This window comes from Natator depressus, chromosome 10 (assembly GCF_965152275.1).
Source record: "Natator depressus isolate rNatDep1 chromosome 10, rNatDep2.hap1, whole genome shotgun sequence".
NCBI lineage: Eukaryota > Metazoa > Chordata > Testudines > Cheloniidae > Natator > Natator depressus.
This window is the reverse complement of record NC_134243.1, coordinates 37,767,270-37,774,062: the sequence shown is the minus strand read 5'-3', so window position 1 is coordinate 37,774,062 and position 6,793 is coordinate 37,767,270.

The following is a 6,793-nucleotide window of genomic DNA, read 5'->3' as shown; positions in this document are numbered from 1 at the left end:
TCTGTGAAGACTTGTGAATTTCCCTGCAGGAGGTTAACTATCCTGCCTTTAGATAGAGAAAACTCCAGCTCACAAAAGACAATTCCCTTTTGTCTCTGCTCTGGCCCCCAAGCAGAGACAAAAAAACTCTAACTGCTTTCAGCTAAAAACTTCCTTTCCAGCAGCCCAAAGGAAAAAAAATTGCTTTTTAAAATCTGTGCTTCTTGTTCAAAAAATCTCAAATTGATCTCAAAATGATTTCAAGTTAATCCCACCGCTCTACCACCATGTCAAGGTTCCTTCCCCACTCTGAACTCTAAGGTACAGACGTGGGGACCTGCATGAAAACCCCCTAAGCTTATTTTTACCAGCTTAGATTAAAACTTCCCCAAGGTACAAACTATTTTACCTTTTGCCCTTGGACTTTATTGCTGCCACCACCAAGCGTCTAACAAATATATAACCGGGAAAGAGCCCGCTTGGAAATATCTTTCCTCCCAAAATTCTCCCCAAACCCTACATCCCTTTCCTGGGGAAGGCTTGATAAAAATCCTCACCAATTTGCATAGGTGAACACAGACCCAAACCCTTGGATCTTAAGAACAATGAAAAAGCAATCAGGTTCTTAAAAGAAGAATTTTAATTGAAGAAAAAGTAAAAGAATCACCTCTGGAAAATCAGGATGGTAAATACCTACAGGGTAATCAGATTCAAAACATAGAGAATCCCTCTAGGCAAAACCGTAAGTTACAAAAAGACACAAAAACAGGAATCTACATTCCATTCAGCACAGCTTATTTTAGCAGCCATTTAAACAAAACAGAATCTAACGCATATCTAGCTAGATTACTTACTAAGTTCTAAGACTCCATTCCTTTTTTTTGTTCCCGGCAAAAGCATCACACAGACAGAGAGAGCCTTTGTTTCTCTCCCCCATCCTGCTTTTAAAGTATCTTGTCTCCTCATTGGTCATTTTGGTCAGGTGCCAGCAAGGTTATCCTAGCTTCTTAACCCTTTACAGGTGAAAGAGTTTTTCCTCTGGCCAGGAGGAATTTTAAAGGTGTCTACCCTTCCCTTTATATTTATGACACCATTCCAGTGCTTCACCACCCTCCTAGTGAAAAAGTTTTTCCCCATTTCCCAATTCCAATCTAAACCTCCCCCACTGCAACCTGAGACCATTACTCCTCGTTCTGTCATCTGCTACCACTGAGAACAGTCTAGATCATAGAATATCAGGGTTGGAAGGGACCTCAGGAGATCATCTAGTCCAACCCCCTTCTCAAAGCAGGACCATTCCCCAATTTTTGCCCCAGATCCCTAAATGGCCCCCTCAAGGATTGATCTCAGAACCCTTAGCAGGCCAATGCTCAAACCACTGAGCTATCCCTCACCCCCCACAATCCTCTTTGGAACCCCCTTTCAGGTAGTTGAATGCAGCTATCAAATCCCCCCTCATTCTTCTCTTCTGCAGACTAAATAATCCCAGTTCCCTCAGCCTCTCCTCATAAGTCATGTGCTCCAGCCCCCTAATAATTTTTGTTGCCCTCCACTGGACTCCTTCCAATTTATCCACATCCTTCTTGTAGTGTGGGGCCCAAAACTGGACACAGTACTCCAGATGAGGCCTCACCAATGTCGAACAGAGGGGAATGATCATGTCCCTCGATCTGCTGGCAATGCCCCTACTTATACATCCCAAAATGCCATTGGCCTTCTTGGCAACAAGGGCACACTGTTGACTCATATCCAGCTTCTTGTCCATTGTAATCCCTAGGTCTTTTTCTGCAGAACTGCTCCCTAGCCATTCGGTCCCTAGTCTGTAAGGGTGCACAGGATTCTTCCCTCCTAAGTGCAGGACTCTGCACTTGTCCTTGTTGAACCTCATCAGATTTCTTTTGGCCCAATCCTCTAATTTGTCTAGGTTCCTCTGTATCCTATCCCTACCCGCCAGCATATCTACCTCTCCTCCCAGTTTAGTGTCATCTGCAAACTTGCTGAGTGTGCACTCCACGCCACCCTCCATATCATTAATGAAGATATTGAGCAAAACCGGCCCCAGGACCGACCCTTGGGGCACTCTGCTTGATACCGGCTGCCAACTAGACGTGGAGCCATTGATCACTACCCATTGAGCCCGACAATATATCCAGCTTTCTATCCACCTTATAGTCCATTCATCCAGCCCATACGTCTTTAACTTGCTGGCAAGAATACTGTGGGAGACCGTGTCAAAAGCTTTGCTAAAGTCAAGGAATAAGATGTCCACTGCTTTCCCCTCATCCACAGAGCCATTTATCTCGTCATAGAGGCAATTAGATTAGTCAGGCATGACTTGCCCTTGGTGAATCCATGCTGACTGCTCCTGATCACTTTCCTCTCCTCTAAGTGCTTCAGAATTGATTCCTGGAGGACCTGCTCCATGATTTTTCCAGGGACTGAGGTGAGGCTGACTGGCCTGGTGTTCCCCGGATCCTCCTCCTTCCCTTTTTTTTAAAGATGGGCACTACATTAGCCTTTTTCCAGTCGTCGGGGACCTCCCCGGATCGCCATGAGTTTTCAAAGATAATGGCCAATGGCTCTGCAATCACATCCGCCAATTCCTTTAGCACTCTCGGATGCAGCACATCGGGCCCCATGGACTTGTGCTTGTCCAGCTTTTTTAAATAGTCCCGAACCACTTCTTTCTCCACAGAGGGCTGGTCACCTCCTCCCCATGCTGGGCTGCCCAGTGCAGTAGTCTAGGAGCTGACCTTTTTCGTGAAGACAGAGGCAAAAAAAGCATTGAGTACATTAGCTTTTTCCACATCCTCTGTCACTAGGTTGCCTCCCTCATTAAGTAAGGGGCCCACACTTTCCTTGACTTTCTTCATGTTGCTAACATACCTGAGGAAACCCTTCTTGTTACTCTTAACATCCCTTGCTAGCTGCAACTCCAAGTGTGATTTGGCCTTCCTGATTTCACTCCTGCATGCCTGAGCAATATTTTTTTACTCTTCCCTGGTCCTTTGTCCAATCTTCCACTTCTTGTAAGCTTCTTTTTTGTGTTTAAGCTCAGCAAGGATTTCACTGTTAAGCCAAGCTAGTCGCCTGCCATATTTACTATTCTTTCTACACATCGGGATGATTTGTCCCTGTAACCTCAATAAGGATTCTTTAAAATACAGCCAGGTGTCCTAGACTCCTTTCCCCCTCATGTTATTCTCCCAGGGGATCCTGCCCATCAGTTCCCTGAGGGAGTCAAAGTCTGCTTTTCTGAAGTCCAAGGTCCGTATTCGGCTGCTCTCCTTTCTTCCTTGTGTCTGGATTCTGAACTCGACCATCTCATGGTCACTGCCTCCCAGGTTCCCATCCACTTTTGCTTCCCCTACTAATTCTTCTCCGTTTGTGAGCAGCAGGTCAAGAAGAGCTCTGCCCCTAGTTGGTTCCTCCAGCACTTGCACCAGGAAATTGTCCCCTACACTTTCCAAAAACTTCCTGGATTGTCTGTGCACTGCTGTATTGCTCTCCCAGCAGATATCAGGGTGATTCAAGTCTCCCATGAGAACCAGGGCCTGTGATCTAGTAATTTCCGTTAGTTGCCGGAAGAAAGCCTCATCTTTACTTAGCTAACAATGTAAAACATCTTTTTATCTTCATGTAAAAACAAACCCTTTTTGCTGTGAAGATAAAGCCTTCATCAGGTCTTAAATCTGTCTCTTAACCCAGGCAGGAGCATTTGGCAGTAATGAGGAGTTTCTATGATGTCTTTGCAACTGTCTCTTGGCACTAAAAACCGAAATGCAAGACCTCTGAAACCAGCACCAGCCGTGCCAATCAGACCTACTTCAGGCATCATGGCACTGACAAAACTGCTGGTGCCTGTTAGTGGGCATATTCCTTCACCCTCCCACTTCCCTGGTCCTTCTCGCGTGAACAGAGAGCAACAATACCCGAAGTCCAAAGGTGCAAACAATTCAATGTTTATTGGGGTGAACTTCCAGCAAGCTTAAATCCAAGTTCCTTTTTCATTATTTTCGAATCACAACTTACTTCCTGTTTGCCCCTAATTTATATAGTAATATTCTCACTTATACCTTAGCCAATCATTTTTACTGAAATTTACCTAACCAATCCTAACCTATTGTAACATGATTAGCTACCCAATTATATCCCACAACCTTAATTAGTTTACATCCAGCAAAATTAATTATACAGCAGACAGAAACAATCACAAAACCAGACAGAGACCATGCAAATAAATAGCAAAGTGGGAACTAAAATGACTAAACAATACAGAAGTGAAGATTTCACAACTACATCTATAAAGACACAAAAGTTTCCCAACTGTGTCTATTAATAAGCGAGTTCTTACCAAACAGAAAGCTATCAAACTAAATTTCCTTTTACATCTTCTAGGCCAGTGGTTCTTAACCTTTACAGCAGCCTGCACCCTTTTGGTTCTCAAAATATGTTCTCGCTCCCCTTATCAAAAATCGTTGAAGTAGGTCAGTTCTTTAAACCTAGATATATTTTTGTTTGTATATTACAGTAATTGTTAAATGATTAATGTAATAAATACATAGGTTTGATGAAACAAAGTAGTTGCACTTGCGTGCCTGTGCTTAATTTGTGATTTCGATGATTTACCTTCTAAAAAAAAAGCTGGCATGTCTCACATCCCCAGAAAGGGCTGTTCTAAGCTCTTCCCTTTATCTGGAGGTGACAGATTGCCTTATTTCAATATGTCTGGTTTGAAATGTGTGAGGACATGACAGTACACTTTCCAGTTTATGGCTGCTCCCACTGCTTAGCCAAGGGCCTTAGCTTAAGAACAGGGCCTCAGACTGTCACAGTGAGAGAAGGCCCTTACACAGGCAGGCAGTGATTTTGATTCTTTCTTTTATATCTCTATAACTAGCTAAATGATAAACATATACCTAAAATCTTAAAGTATAGGCCTTTACAGACAGGTTTGAATATCTATATCTATATCCTAACAGTGCCAATGTCCTTTTTGGCACTGAATAGATCCTCAGCACCGACTATGTCCTCGGCACTGAGTAAGACATCAGCACTGATGACATCCTTGGAACTGAGCAAGTCTTACAACCAGGAGTGCTGGAACAGTTTTTATAATGGGGATGCTGAGAGCGATTGAACCGAACTGTAAACCCTCTATATGATGGAAACCACTTCAAGCAAGGGGGTGCAGCACCCCTAGTTCCAAAACCTATGCTTACAACCCCATCTGCTGGCTACTCAGGAGAATGCACCCCTTCTTCAACACTGATACATGCGCCAGCACCGACCTATGCTCTTCCCTCCTCCATAGGAGTTTCGATACCTTAAAGACCTGCCTGTCTCTGAAGTGTCTGAGTCCCTACTCCTCAGACACGACCTACCTCCACTGCCATCCTCATCACCAGAATCACATCACTCTTCTCCTTTCCCTAGTGATGTGGAAGAGGAGGAGAATGTGGAGTACTCAATCCTACCCTCACACGTGAGATAACCTCACAAGGCCTTGTACATTACATGCAATCCACCACTGCACCAGGTCCATAGTATGACCCACCATGGATGCAACCCCATGTGCTGCTCCCTCAGTACTGGCCGTACTGGGATCCTTGGTCCATGCATAGAGCACAGTTTGGGAAACCTCCCACGGACTGGAGCCGAAGGCCTTCACCTTTGCCTGCTTCATCAGCCTCTTGTCCGCCACAGGTTGAGCCTCTGCCCATACCGGAGGAGGAAGAAGAGCAGGAGGCGGATATTCCACCACCACTCCACTTCTCTTCTTCCTCTCCTGATGAAACTATTATGCCTCCATCTCCTACTGCAGCTGACTACGTCAGCAGGGTGACCATATTTACCAAATGTGAGCAAAGTAAAACGGGGACACCGTGCCAGCTGGCCTGAGCTGCCTGGCTTCACCACTTCACCACCTCCCCCTCCCACATTGCACGGGGCTGTCCCAAGCGACCTGGCGTTGCTGCTCACCCAAGGCCCATGCCACCTGTGACTGGGGTTGGGACTGACATCCAAGCCCCAAGTGACCCTGGGCTGACTGTCCAAGCCCCTCACTGCCTGGGACTGGGGTTGGGACTGACAGCCTGAGCCCTATGCCGTCCTGGGCTGACTGCCTAAGCCCTGCACTGCCCAAGGCCTGGACTGCCCAGGGCTCACAGTCTGAGCCCCACCGCTTCGTGTCACCGCTGGCCTCCCAAAATGTTCCTCCGCCCCCCCCCAAGGAGGTGCAACCCACTTTTTGGGCAAAACTGGATATTTATTCCATTTGCTCTTGACAACTGATCAGAGCAACTTGCAATTGGCAAGAGCAAATGGGACAATGCCCATTTTTGCCAAAACAGTCAGGACATCCAGGACAGGGCTTAAAAAGGGGAACCATCCTGGCCAAAACAGGACCTAGCGTCAACCTAGACTTTACACATTTTCAGGAATTATTTCAGAGGATTGCAGACACTTTTCAGATTCCTTTAGAAGAGGTAATGGACCAACAACATAAGCTGCTCGACATCCTGCACACATCCCCCTCTTCTTCTAAAATAGCCCTCCCTATCAATGAGGCCCTACTTGATCCTGCAAAAATAGTCTGGCAGATCCCAGCATCCATTCCACTGACTTGCAAGCGGGCGGCCAAAAAATATGATGTTCCTGCAAAAGACTTGGAATTACTTTTTACTCACCGAATTCCCTAGTTGTTAATGCCATGCAGGAAAAAGGACATCAATACCAATCTCAACCGATCCACCATGATAAAACTGGAAATGACTGAACCTCTTCGGACTAGGACTGTCAAGCAATTTTAAAA